This window comes from Rhinoderma darwinii, chromosome 4 (genome assembly GCF_050947455.1).
Source record: "Rhinoderma darwinii isolate aRhiDar2 chromosome 4, aRhiDar2.hap1, whole genome shotgun sequence".
In the NCBI taxonomy this organism is placed as follows: Eukaryota; Metazoa; Chordata; class Amphibia; order Anura; family Rhinodermatidae; genus Rhinoderma; species Rhinoderma darwinii.
Genome location: NC_134690.1, coordinates 48,515,014 through 48,529,993, shown reverse-complemented (window position 1 = coordinate 48,529,993; position 14,980 = coordinate 48,515,014). Strand labels below are relative to the sequence as shown.

Sequence of the window (14,980 nt, the reverse complement as noted above, 5' to 3'; positions counted from 1 at the left end):
TCAAAACCGCAGGTAATTCCGCAGGTAAAATCTGCACCCAAGGGTAAGGCCACACGGAGTGGCCCTGACACGGTCGCAACGCGGCTAACAACCGCGCCAGCACCAACAACTTACCCCCTATTCATTCTCTATTGCAGCGCTGGAAAAAGCCGAACACTGCACTCAGCTATCTCCGGCGCTTTCATAGAGAATTAATGGAGCGGCAGTGCGCATGAGCGTGTAACAGGAATACCATCATGCACTGTCTGTTGCGGAGAAGAAGCGGAATTTCAAAAACTGAAATCCGTCGCAAGTATGCTGTGTTTTCTGCATGGTCTGAATTATCTGTCAAATATGCAAATGTTGGTGCAGATTCGTTGCGTACTTGCCCCAAATCTGCACCAACATTTGCAGCGGAAAAACTCTGCCACGTCTGAACGTGCCCTAAGGCTGGGATCACACACCCTATTTACGGACGTAATTCGGGCGTTTTAACCTCGAATTACGTCCGAAAATACTACTCCAAAGCGCCGGCAAACATCTGCCCATTCATTTGAATGGGTTTTACGATGTTCTGTGCCGACGGTCATTTTTTTTATGCGCCGCTGTCAAAAGACGGCGCGTAAAATAGACGCCCGCGTCAAATAAGTGCATGTCACTTCTTGGGACGTAATTGGAGCCGTTTTCCATTGACTCCATAAGAAAAACAGCTCCAATTACGTCCGTAATGGACGCTGCGAAAAACGCGTGCACATGCCATTACGTCTGAAATTCAGGAGCTGTTTTCTCCTGAAAACAGCTCCATAATTTCAGGCGTATCGGACGTGTACGTGTGACCATACCCTAACACTGCGGATTTGCCATACGAAAATACCTGCAACAAATTGGCATGTAATAAGTATCGTGTGAATTTGGCCTAACAGTGTTTTATTTAACTCCCACTAAGGCCCTGTTCAAACATGTTGGATTTGATATGGATTCAGATGACATGCCGATGATTCTGCATCCCATGCATATGAGGTTTCCACAACCCAGTTCACATGCTGCGAAAAATTTTCAACGTGTATTTTTGTCCGCACCATGAAAAGAAATCCACCACAGCAATAAGTAGCGTGCGACTTATATTCCATGGAAAAGCCGAGGATAAGCAACTTTGAATGACAATGGGACTTATGCCTCGTTCACACAGTATTTTGCAGGTAGAAAAATCTGCCTCGAAATTCCTTCAGGCTTTCTCTGCCTCCCATTGAGGTCAAAGGTAGGTCAGAGACGGAAATGCCTGAAGAAAGGACATGTCGCTTCTTTTTCTCGCGGGCGTTTTTTTCCGCTCACGGGAAGTCTCCTGTTGAAATCAATAGGAGGTGATTTCGGCTGTTTTTTGCCCCAGTTTCCAACGGGGTTTCCGCTGCAAAAAATTTGGCAAAAAACTGTGTGAACAGGGCCTTATTCTCATGCGGATCTGCTGCACGCTTTTGACACATCTGCTTCAGAAATCAAAGGGAAAGCCTCCAATTTTTGCTGTGGAAAAACACATTGAACTTTAATGGCAACGTAAGAACGGAGCATTAGTTCTCCTTACATCCTCACAAGCGCTTCCCCCTCCCTTAAGGCTCCTTCACATCATGTTGTTGCCCTTAGGCCGGATTTACACGAGCGTGTGCGTTTTGCGCGCGCAAAAGGTACTTAACAGCTCTGTGTGTCATGATCATATGATGTGTGGCTGTGTGATTTTCGCGCAGCCGCCATCATTATGACACTCTGTTTGTATGTTTGTAAACAGAAAAGCAGGTGATGCTTTTCTGTTTTCATTCATACTTTTTACTGCTGTTGCGCGAATCACGTGCGTCACAGGGAAGTGCTTCCGTGTGCTGCGCATGATTTTCACGCACCCATTGACTACAATGGGTGCGTGATGCGTGAACAACGCACAAATATCGGACATGTCGTGAGTTTTACGCAGCGCACACACGCTGCGTGAAACTCACGGACAGTCTGCACGGCCCCATAGTCTAACATAGGTCCGTGCGAAGCGTGTGAAAATCACGCGCGTTGCACGGACGTATTACACGTTCGTCTAAATAAGCCCTAAGTTTATCGTGTACGTCAGGAAATCTCCTAACCTACACTTTAAACAATGTAGACGATAATTCACAGGGCTCCATTATGTCATTTTAGCCTACGTCGGGCTGGTAGACGTCGGTTTACCTTATTTTTGAAGGATGGAATAGTATAGTAGACTTTGCTATTCCGGAGTCCCCAGGCAAAGCATCACAAGTGCTCTAACCGTGGACTTTGTACCTGGGAAAGCTCCTGACGTTACTGTCCATATATGTAAAGTGACGTCAGGGGATTCTCCAGGGCCGGAATCCCTGGCCAGAGCGTTGCCGATGCTCTGGCCGTGTACTCAGGCTTTGCAAAGCTTCGGACGTCACTTTACGTATATGGACATCTGGAACAGCGCCATAGTCCCTGGCAGAGTGCTAGTAGAAGGCTCCAGCCCTGTTCATGGACAGTGACTTCAGGAGTTTCCCCAGGGCCATTCCCTGGGCGACGTATCCCACTATATGCCATACAGTCAGATAAGTTTTGGCTAAATAGATCAAAATCCAGAGCATTAACCGGTCACTGATTGCTCCATGGTTTCCTCCACTGTAATTGACGTCAGCACCAAAATCAGTTAATGCGTATAACGTACAAACGTGAGTGCCACAATTTCCGTTGCCCACCCCTGGTAATGGAGGGCGGTGCCCAGAAATTCCTGATGGTGGCCCTGCTAGCGAACAACGTGTGATGCTGGCCTTCTCTGCTATGATGAATGGAAAGAGGGTAAGTGGCAAACAAGGATCGGGCCCACTATATACTTAATATGGATAAGTGTTTTTTTGAATCTGTGCAATACATTTTTAATTCTGCTATGGAGCCCTCTCTACTCTATGTATGATTGCGAGTTTATCCTTCACAACATAGACAAGCAATATGAGTGCTAAATCAACTCACCACCAGTCATCTCCTCATATCTCAGCTACCAGGACCTTTGGGAGAGTTATATTGGGACTCTAGATATAAACTAAAGCTGGCTATACACTTTAGATAACCGTATGATCATTCAGCCGACAGTTATTTCTCCTGACTCCCCCATACGCACACTCCTCGAGCTTATTTACTAACAAATAAAAGGATCAGGCATATTGAAATTCAACATGCCCGACCCTTCTCTTCCGGAGTCGGGACTCCGCCATACACATTACATCGTCATCCAGTCCAATCATTGGGTTCGGCCGACATACATCTAATGTGTATGGCCATCTTTAGTGATAGTCATCATTGATAAGACCATGCAGGATCTTAGCATATCAATGCTTGATTATTCAGTAACCACCTGGAAGATAATATCCATTAGTGTGTTAATTATCATTATTATTATTACTATTATTATGTTACTCCAGTACAATCAAAATAAGAAATTGTCAGCAAATTGTGATTATCTGGGATTTTACACTGATGGCCAATCCTTAGGCTGGACAAAGGGACGATCCTTCTCTACAGCCCGTTCTTTACAGTACCTGACACAGTGAGGTCCATACGCATTCCCTTAAATAGGCTGTTGCAGTAGCAGTCACAGCCACATGAGTTGAGTACTGCAGAGAAAGGACCATTGCGTTCCAGCGAGTGCAAAATCCCTTTCGTTTGCTGATCGTAGCGGTCCCATTGCTGGCCTATCCTAAAAAAAAAACAACCTTTAAACTATTTAAGAAAAAGGAGAATTGATCAATTATTTTACCCTACTATTTCATGATAACGAAAGAAAGCAGAAGGAGCTAGCTCTATAAACATTGCTACTTACATAGGAAACATCCAACGCTTCATTGCTAAGTAACACATCATCCTGTACAACGACCTAAGAAGATGATTCTCAAACATTTTGGACCCTGAATGCCATAAATATTTTATGTCCTTCTCTTTGTAGCTAAAGGGAACTTTACAATGTAATGTTGGCACAATCTGCAGCAAAATACACGGCTTTAAGAAAAGAGACTTGAGATGCGTTCCTCTCGAAGATTACTACTGACGTCTTAAATGCATCCCTTGAAATTTCCTTTGTCAGCCAGCAGAAGAAATATGGTAGCTTAATTGAGAAACGTTAGGATCAGCAACTTGTCTTCTATTTGCAAAACATTTCAATCAGACGAAGCCTTTGTTAACAACCCTGCAGCGTATGGCTATAATATTGTTATATGCGGCTTCCGTAGGAATTATTGCAGAGTGTAGAAGCACTTTAAATGATGAGACCTTTGGGCTCAATGCTTGCTCAATGACTTACGAATCATATTCACTCTTTTTATTAGTTAATCTTTTTTTACTGCACTGCAAAAATTGAATTTTAAGCTGAGGCAATGTTCCCCTTACAGATTGGCTCATCAGAAGGAAACAGTGCATAAATGGAGGACAGATCCAAGGCTTCCCGGTGCTCAAACACAGAATACAATGTGTCCTTATTAATATGGGAGTCTTATTGCAACCAGGGCAATGACTGCAACAAGACTTCAATTTAGGATAATCTATTATTAACGCAATCAGAGCAAAATAAAAAAATAACAAAGGGCTAATAAAAGCTAAAACCGAGATTGGCAGAAAGGATACCACTATATATAACTGTGCAAAAGCTAAAAATGCAACAGTCCGTCCCGGCTCTCACCCTCCAACATCTTACTTGTCTCAATATGACTACCAAGTAGTGTATTTATTAGCTGTTCTGAGAGTCTGAATAAGAAGTAGTCCCTCTTGTGTAGAACAAGTAAGGATACCCCCTGTTTTATTCAATATATGTGGATCACCATTTAATCTTTATTAAATCCGTATATGAAAATAAAAGTGGTGGAACTGGAGAGAAATTACTAAAAATTGACTTTGCAATATTTTTTAAACAAAAAGTTCACCTGACATAAAACTAAAAATAGGTTCAAATGATCAATCTTAGGTTAAAGGCCATAGGCAAACTCGCTGTGGATATTTTTAGTAAACCCACGTTAGAAATTTGCAGCTGAAAATTGGATTTGATGTAATTCAGGGTATAATTCAATTCAGCTAATCCACGGCTTTTCAGCGCAGAATAGGCCTATGTTTACACGCTCAGGATTCTATTAGGATTTAGGCGAGGATTCCACACCTAAATCCTGAGAGAATCCGTTATACCTCATTCCTGACAAAACGTTATAATAATTAATGAACGCGGTTTGGATAAATACCCCATTCACATGCATCACTGGTGGAATCTGCTTCTAAATCCTGAAAGAATCCTTAAGGTGTGAACATGGTCTGAGTCTGACAATACAGTAGTAATTTCAGACTGTCATTTTCTGAAGGACATGACATTCATGGTTCGCCAATCAATTTCTGCCATGATCTGTTGCCTGGTCTGGACTTCTATTAATGGGATACATATATGTCGTTTAGCATGTATGACTGTACCCGACTGCAGTGACGAGATCAACCAAAAAACTCCAACATGGCAATTAAATTTTTCTTTTCATATCTGTCTTTGGTCGGCTTCAGTCGCGATTGTGCATGTCACAAAAAGACACCAACCAGAAAATGGTTTAAGGCTTCATGCACACGAACGTATTTTTTTCCTCCTGTAAATACTGGCGTAAATACGGGTCCTTGGTCACACGTATGCGACCCGTATTGCGCCAGTATTTACGGACCCGTGCCCGTAAATACGGGTCCTGTGTCACCAGTATTCCACCTGAATTTACAGGCATGTTTTCGCTGCAAAATTGCACTGCACTAATTGGCAGCCCCTTCCCTCTATCAGTGCAGGATAGAGAGAAGGGACAGCCCTTTCGGCAGAAAAAGTAAAAGAAATTCATACTTACCCGGCCGTTGTCTTGGTGACGCGTCCCTCTCTTGACATCCAGTCCGACCTCCCTGGATGACGCGGCAGTCCATGTGACCGCTTCAGCCTGTGATTGGCTGCAGCGGTCACATGGGCTGTAACGTCATCCCAGGAGGCCGGACTGGAGGAAGAAGCAGAGAGCTCTGGGTAAGTATGAACGTCTTTTTTTTTTTTTACAGGTCGATCTATATTGTGATCGGTAGTTTCTGTCCAGGGTGCTGAAAGAGTTACTGCCAATCGTTTAACTCTTTCAGAACCCTGGACAGTGACTATTCACTGACGTCGCCTAGCAACGCTCCCGTAATTACGGGTGCACACATGTAGTCACCTCTATGCAAGCATACGGGGAGGTACCCGTGGCCAATAGAAGTCCATGGGCCCGTAAAAACGTGCCGTAATTACGGGCGTTTTTACATTCGTGTGCATGGGGCCTAAATCAGCCTTTTCTACGTCTAAAATCTTTAGAGACAATCATGAAGGAACCTTGACATTCAGTTAGATTTACTCTTTGTTGATTAATTCTGTGGTGTAGATCCAAAGAGCTCTCTAAGGGCATGTTCAGACGTGGCGGAATTCTGCAGACACTGTCCGCATCAATGCCGCACATAATCTGCGTTGCAGATTCCGTTGCGCCTTTGCCTAAAATGTGAAGCAAAATGCTGCGGATTAGTCGTTGCGGATTCAGGTGAAGAGTACATCCTGCTCTCTTTTAAAACATTTCATCTCAGTCTGGCTATAGACCTCGAAACACATAGGTCCAGCCAGAATGATGAAATATCCTGTTTGTGAAAGCAATCCGCAACGCAACATACATAACATCTGCGGATTTCATTGCGTAATTTTGCAACTCTATTGAAGTCAATGGAGAAATTCCGCCACAAGTACGCATCAAGTCCGCAACAGCCAGTGTATGCTGCGGACAAACAAATTTCGCACCGCAGCCTATGGTCCGCAGCGAAGTTGTCCGCAACGTCTGCACGAAGATAACTAAAAAGGTGTGGAAACCAATAGACAGACTGTCTGCTGCGGGTTTCCAGTGCGGACTATCCGCAGTGGAATTCCACAGCAATTCCGCCACGTGTGAACGTGCCCTTAGGCCTTCAGAAAGAAGGTTATTGATGCCTCAAAGTCTAAGGGCTTGTCCACACACAACGGAATTGTTGCAGAAAATTTCTGCAGGAATTCCGTTAAAAGTCAAAGACTTTCCGCTGCGGCAAAAACGCACCATTTCCTGCGGTTTTTATGGCAGAAGATGGTGCGTAATTGCTGAGTTTTTAACAATTGTAGCAGATAGAGACATCTCCTCTGAAAAACTCAGCAATTCAGTCCACTTTCCACAGAAGGAATTGACATGCTGCGGTCCAAAAAATACGCACTGCAGGTCAATTTCTGATAGGAAATTTTTACGCAGTATGTGGATGACATTTGTTAAATCTTATCGACTATGCTGCTACTGTACTCTTCTGCGTTTTTTCCGGCCGGAAAAAACGCGGCAATTCCGTCGAGCCCTTTATGGGAATTTAACAATCACTCTTCTGTCGGGAAGGTCAATGGGAGATATTTTTAAACAACTGCCAACTTGGCAGTAAGTTTAGCCGAGAGCAGAAAGCAAGACGCTGAAAGGAGAACACCCATAATCTTATCGGGGATCTTAGAACTTGATACGAACTGTTAAGCATGGTGGTGTTAAAAGGGTTGTCCAGATTGGGGGCTATTTTTTATACTGATGATCTATGCACAGTATGGGTCATCAGTAAATGACCGGTGGGGTCTGACACCCGGACCCCACACCGATCATCTGTTCGGCTACCTCCAGGTGCCGGAAGCTACTTTTATTCATCAGGACCTGCACAGTTCATTATCATAGCATATTAAATCTTCATTGTAGGGTGCTGGAGGATAATGTGAGACCATCTGTTGGAAGATTGTAGCGCATCCAAAAATGGACCTCGCAACATGACAATGACCCTAAATATGACAAAAAAAATCAACCAAGGAAGGGCTAAGACATGTATACAATTATCAGAGATGGCTGCTAGTGGTTGATTCTGGCAGGTACTCCAGGGACTAGCTGTGTCTGAGATGCATATGTAGAGATCAGTCTATATGGCTCTAAAGTACACTGTATGGGCAAGCACGAGTATTTCAAAATAAAATCTGTGTAGTTTTATGTGGCAAGCAGCTGTCAAGATGTTTTTTCAGTTGTCATTTTGACTATGAAATTCTGGTATCACCACCGGACTTTATTGATATCTCTGAACCTAAAGTTTTTGGTCACAGGAATTGAACTCATGTTCTTATATTACCATAAATTCAACAATATAAATGCAAACGCTTGATTGACATTAATGCAACTACTTAGCATGAAAAGATTAAAACATAATGATTCATCTTACCCAACTTGGAGCTGCTAGAGATTAAGCCAATTATTTCAAATATTTTTTTCAAAATGCTTGGGTGGCCCAATCCCTAAAGAAGTCACTTGACCATCTTTTATAGGATTAGGGCTTTGTTCTGTAGAAGGTAATTGACAGGTTCAGCATAATCCTAGCAGTGTTAGCTTGTACCAGTGTGCGTGGTTGACCTGTAGACTTCTGAATCTCATCGTGTTGCCATGTCACCCTATCTTTGAAATTACTTTGTTGTAATGCTAAAGGGGCCGCACCTGTTGATGATAAGATTAACCCTTTCCCTCTGCAGCTATTTCTCATTTTTACATTTTCTCTTTTTCCTCCCCATCTTCTAAAAGTCATAAATGTTTTATTTTTCTGTTGATATAGCCGTATGAGGGCTTGTTTTTTGCGGAAGTTGTCATTTTTTGGGTTTGATTTTTACAGCGTTCACCGTTCATTAAAAATGGCATGTTAACTTTATTCTGTGAGTCAATTTAAGTATGACGATACAAAATGTATATAGTATTGTTAATGTTCTTTCTACCATTTTATATGACTTTTTGACCATTTTATATTAAATTTTTTCTGGGAGGTAACCAAAATACAGCGATTCTGGCGTTTTTTTTTCTATCGCCGTTCAACTTGCAGTTTGAATAATGTTATATTATAATAATTCTGACTTTTACGGACAATACCAGTTATGTTATTTATTTTATTTTTTTACATTGCTTTTAAGGGAAAATGATAAAAAATGTTAACTTTTAATATTTTAATTTTTTTATATATATCAAACATTTTTATTTACTTGTATATAACTTTTTTTATTAGTCCCGCTATACTGTATTGCAGCATATCATGATTTCTACAGGCTCCTATTAAGCCCTGCCTCTGGTAGAACTTAATAGGAGCACAAAGATGGCAGAGCTGGGGGTCTTCATTAGGGACGTCCGAGGGGGCTGCCCTCCTCATTCAAAACGGCTTAGATGCCATGGTCGCTATTGACCACATGTTCTTTGAGGGTTAGACGAGCAGTATCCCTCTCGTTACAGTGAAGTGTCGGCTGTAACATACAGCCGACACGCTCATCTTATGGAGCCTGATCTACAGGGTGGGTCATTTATATGGATACACCTAAATAAAATGGGAATGGTTGGTGATATTAACTTCCTGTTTGTGGCACATTAGTATATGGGAGGGGGGAAACTTTTCAAGCTGGGTGTTGACCATGGTGGCCATTTTGAAGTCGGCCATTTTGTATCCAACTTTAGTTTTTTCAATGGGGAGAGGGTCATTTGACACATCAAACTTATCAAGAATTTCACAAGAAAAACAATGGTGTGCTTGGTTTTAATGTTACTTTATTCTTTCATGAGTTATTTACAAGTTTCTGACCACTTATAAAATGTGTTCAAAGTGCTGCCCATTGTGTTGGATTGTCAATGCAACCCTCTTCTCCCACTCTTCACACACTGATAGCAACACCGCAGAAGAAATGCCTCCCGATCTGACCCCCTTAGACTTTTATCATTGTGGTCATCTGAAGGCAATTGTCTATGCTGTGAAGATACAAGATGTGCAGCAACTGAAACTACGGATACTGGAAGCCTGTGTTAGCATTTCTTCTGCGGTGTTGCTATCAGTGTGTGAAGAGTGGGATTGCATTGACAATCCAACACAATGGGCAGCACTTTGAACACATTTTATAAGTGGTCAGAAACTTGTAAATAACTCATGAAAGAATAAAGTAACGTTAAAACCAAGCACACCATTGTTTTTCTTGTGAAATTCTCAATAAGATTGATGTGTCACATGACCCTCTTCCCATTGAAAAAACTAAAGTTGGATACAAAATGGCAGACTTCAAAATGGCCGCCATGGTCAACACCCAGCTGGAAAAGTTTCCCCCCTCCCATATACTAATGTGCCACAAACAGGAAGTTAATATCACCAACCATTCCCATTTTATTTAGGTGTATCCATATAAATGGCCCACCCTGTATACTTCACTTCCCTTGGCCGCATATATATATATATACGGCGGATGTCGAGAGAGGGTTAAGAGAGGAATTTTGCATGTTTACAAGTTATCATTTACCATTGTGTGAATTAGAGCCAATACTACACAGCGTAGCTTTCATCTTCTAATCTCGAGATGGCTGTTGAAAATATTTCCAAATGCATATGAATGTAGGAAAAGGCCATTAAATCATAACTGAGCACCACTTGATCAGACAATTATGGAAAGTTATGATTCGGCAGTGATTAAAAACATACACAAACATAGTGGAAAATGTTCTAAGTTGTTGCCCTGTGACTTGAAAGCATTTAATTATTTCAAGGTCTATCAAAGGATTCTTAGTAAGCATACAGGAAAAAGCAAAACAAAATTATTTTCCAGGCAGATTGCTTTCAACTAGTTTGATGCTAGGCTTCCTAAGGTCAACTGTTTACAATATTTCAGTGGAGAAACTGGATTTGCAGTCAGTTGTAGAGAGAAACACATTTATTTTCATAGTCATTTACAATTCGTGTACAGTGGTCCTCAAGCTTACAAGATTTTCTACTTTCCAATGGACAATAAATTGAAAGCATATTCAATCTTCAGTGCTACAAGCAGTGCCGATCTGTGCCATATGCAATTGGCTAGAAGACTCAGCCAATCAGCAATGCGATACATACCATGAAGGAAGACCCTGTGGCTGCTGTAGTGCCATTGTAGAGAGGGGGGGCCACACCCTCCTTGGTCCTATTCCCTTTGCTACCGGGTGGTGACAACCTGTGCAGGACCTCTCTTTCCAGGGGAACGGCATTGTTAGCAAACAAGAAGGGGGGGAATTGGCCCAAAAGTTACAGAAAATTCATGGAGAGGGCAGAGGTGTAGCTGGGGGGCTACCGGGGAATGTGACACAGGTGCTGGGGGCCAGGATGGGGGCGTCAAAAAGCTACATTGATGTGGCCAGGGTATTTAGACACAGGTCTAGGACAGCCAACTGAAGCTTTATCCCGATTAGGAAAATCTGAGTTATGGCTCTGGGAGGAGAAAACAAACTAATGGGTAGGACAGTCAGATTTTTGCAACGGGGCTAACTGTCTTCTGTGTATTCCAAAGCCAATAAGCATCTGTATTCACTAGTAAAATGCCTGTGATTGGCCACAATGAACAGCCAGTCAACACATTACATTTGGGGCACATAGATCCAATCAGTGGGCGCTGTATTACAGAAGTGCATTTGCTGTCTAGAAGCACTTCTGATGTACAGTGCACAGCTATATGTACTGTACTGCTATCTACCTGAGCTAGGACAATCTGATCTTACACTACTGATCTGGACACTATTTTATTACTACTGTACATGGCCACTTTTAGACATTGTTCATGTCTTTTTTTTCATGTAGGTTTTTCTTAAGTATATTTTGTGACAAATTTATCTAATGTTGCATCTAATGTTGCATTTTGTATTGGAGAAGGTGAATTGGAGAATGGAGAATGTTGCATCTAATGTTGCATTTTGTATTGGAGAAAGTGAAATTATTTTAGTTTATATATGGGGCACACATTTTAAACCAACCTGCAGGTGGGGTGCATATACATCTTTTGGACTGTTAGTAAATCTGTCTAAAATCAAGGTCCACCATACTCACAGCACAAATAGTTATTAATTTTGGCACAAATACATAATAAATATGGCAGAACTTAAATTAACCTTTTTTTTTTATAGGAGTGCGCCAAGAAAATGGCTTACGTCTGTTGATTTATGAGGACCACTGTGTTTACTGTACTAGACCCTAAAGGAGATCCTATCCTCAACATAGCGAGTATTTACCCAGCTTCCATCAGAGATTTTGGACTTTTATAAGAACTTGCTTTATCTCTGTTAGTGATCTGCTTTTTTTTCTTTAACCCATTACACAATATGATGTACATCATCACCTTAAATGTTCCAAAGAGTTATGCATAAGTTACAAGAATTCATGCTGCCATCTCTGCAGTCATTACAATTGGACATATATAGGCACTGCCCTGCTAGGACGTTCCTCCTCAATTGTGTCAATATAAAAGTAAATTTCCCTGCAGTCCTTGGTGTGGAAGCATGGTCATTGATGCACAGTGTAGGCTTTACTTAGGCCCTCTTTACACCATGTTCATTCTCTATGTTTAGTGTGTACGTAGGGAAAGCTCTCAGGATACACAATAAGCATGTACATAGGGCTTCAATAGCCCGACAGAATCCCTAGAGTGTCCTTTTCGCCTCCATTGGGCTGGTATATGTCATTATACTCTTTTTTAAGGTAGAGAGTAGCGAAGTAGACTACGCTATTTTATCCTACAAGATCTCACAAAAGAACATATATACCGCATGGCATACGTTTTTTTTAACATGGGAGCCTATAAATGATGTACGGATGTAGCCACTGTTATATTGACTCTGATAACTTGCTGCAGCCTGATATTACACAACAAAAGCCATTGAAAAGCCACTAAAAAAGTTAAAGTCGCATGACACTGTGTATTTAATACGTTAAAAGTCAATATAAAGATGGTTACATCTGTATGCCACTGTATGTATACGTCACAAGCTTACGTTTAACATATATTATAGGCCATTTTATAGCTTTTATGATGTATACATTTAACAGATACCATATTAGTCTATGGGTGACAGGTGCCTAATAGTGGTATCAGTCACCCATTGACTATAACAATATCCGTTTAACAGATATGTCATGAGCTCTCATGACCCTAGTTCATTAAGTATCCGTTTAACAGATACCATTTTAGCCTATAGTTAAAGATGCATGCCATCCGTCGGAGCCTACATTTAACGTAAACATCTGGAGCTTTTCCCATTATATACGTCAACGGAAGTACAAGAAGTGTGATATGAAGAGGCGCTTATCTCCTCGTACAGATCTTGCTGCACCCAATCGGAAGTAGATGAGGCATGACAAAAGGGGAGTGTGCACACTGATTGATAAGAACATGAGGGGAAAGAGTTGGGCGGAAGAATACACCAGGAACAATTTAATATAATCACACCGATTTTTATTTTGAGAAAGGTGATCAGAAGACCAAACTTCAGCCCCATAAGATATTAAGATTGACATATACCATATGTCTTGATTTTAAATGAATAGACATTGGCAGGACTGATAGAAAAACTGACAATCTTTGCAAAAGAAAAAAACAGTCCACACACTACAGATTTAGCGACCTTAACTTGACTTTGAGTAAAACGGTAAATCAGGGGCGTAGCTAGGGGGCAGGTGGGGCATGTACCCATGGCGTAACTAGGTGGTTGGGAAAGGGGGGCGCAGCAGAGCAGCTGATCGCTGCTGCTAGGCGCCCCGTATGTCTGACACCTGCATCAGCGATCAGCGTTAGGAAGAGCCAGGAGTTCATTCGGCGGAGTTCTGACTGCGGTCTGTGACGGGATTGGTCCAGTCATCTGACCTGTCACCTGATCTCACTTCATTGACAGGAGTTTAGATGACTCAGGTCAGGTGACTGGACTGGTCCACTCCCGGGCTGTCATCGGCCCTAGTCAGAAGGACTCTGCCTCTGATTAGGACAGGCCATTAGGACAGGCCATTAATGTTTGATTGTTTGGGGTCCATATCCCCATCACTCTGCTGATCAGTGGGGCTCCTGGGGGTCAAACTTCCACTGATCAAACACTGACAACCAGGGCCGCCATCAGGAATTTCAGGGCCCCCTACAGCTACATTTTCTGGGCCCCCCTACCGTGGCACCGCCTGTTAACGGTACTCCGTCCAGCACTATATCATGGTACCCAGGGCTGCCATCAGGGGGGGTATTAGGGGTACTGATGTGAGAGGCCCGGCCAAACCTAATTGAAAGGGGGGCCCGGCAACTGCCGCGACATGCCTTTGGTAGAAAAAAAACAGGCCCCTGCAATGGGGCCCATTTTTTTCACCAAAAGAATGTCGTGAGCTGCGGGCCCCCCTTTCAATTAGGTTTGGCCGGGCCTCTCACATCAGTACCCATAATACCCCCCCTGATGGCGGCCCTGGGTAGCATGGGGGTCGTCATGGGGGCCGTCAAACACTGCCGCCCGTGCGACCGATCGCGCGCACCCGCAAACTCCCGCGCATGCGCACCCGCGACCGCCTGGAACCGCGCACCGAATTTTGAGGCTGATTTTGACCTGCCCACACTATCTTGCCGCGTTTTTTGCCCGCGGCGATTGAGGACAGCAGACAAAAAACGCAGGGAAAAATGCATTTTCTGCCTCCCATTGATTTAGATGGGAGGTCAGAGGCAGAACCGCGGCAAGAAAGGACGTGCTGCTTTTTCTTTTTTCCGCGACTGGCTCCCATTGATTTCAGATTAAATCAATGGGAGGCGGTTTTGGAAGTTTTTTGGTGCTGATTCTGACGCAGTTTAGGTGACGCATCTCTCTCTTCTGAACGTAGCCCCACCTCCTGGGATGACGCTGTAGACCATGTGACCGCTGCAGCAGTCACATGGGATGAAACGTCATGACAGGAGGCCGGGCTGCGCTAAGAATAGGGGATCGCGTCACCAGGACTACGGCCGGTGTAAGTCTAAACTTTTTTATAAATTTAAAAAAGTGCCTTTTTTTTTCTCATGTGTGATTTTTGCGGCAGAACCGCAGCATTTCCGCAACAGAGGAGCAGCGATTCCACAGAATAAATTGACATGCTGCGGCTTAAAAAAACAAAAGCCAGA

At 42.8% G+C, this 14,980-nt stretch overlaps 1 long non-coding RNA gene across 1 annotated transcript in view; it reads left to right on the top strand.

The window, feature by feature from the left end:
* Positions 1–12,293, top strand: part of LOC142760688 (uncharacterized) — a 33,012-nt gene extending 20,719 nt beyond the window's left edge. The window contains exon 3 of the long non-coding RNA XR_012883359.1: positions 11,988–12,293. This is a non-coding gene — a long non-coding RNA (uncharacterized LOC142760688). The remainder of the gene's footprint in view (positions 1–11,987) is intronic.
* Positions 12,294–14,980: the final 2,687 nt, after the last annotated feature.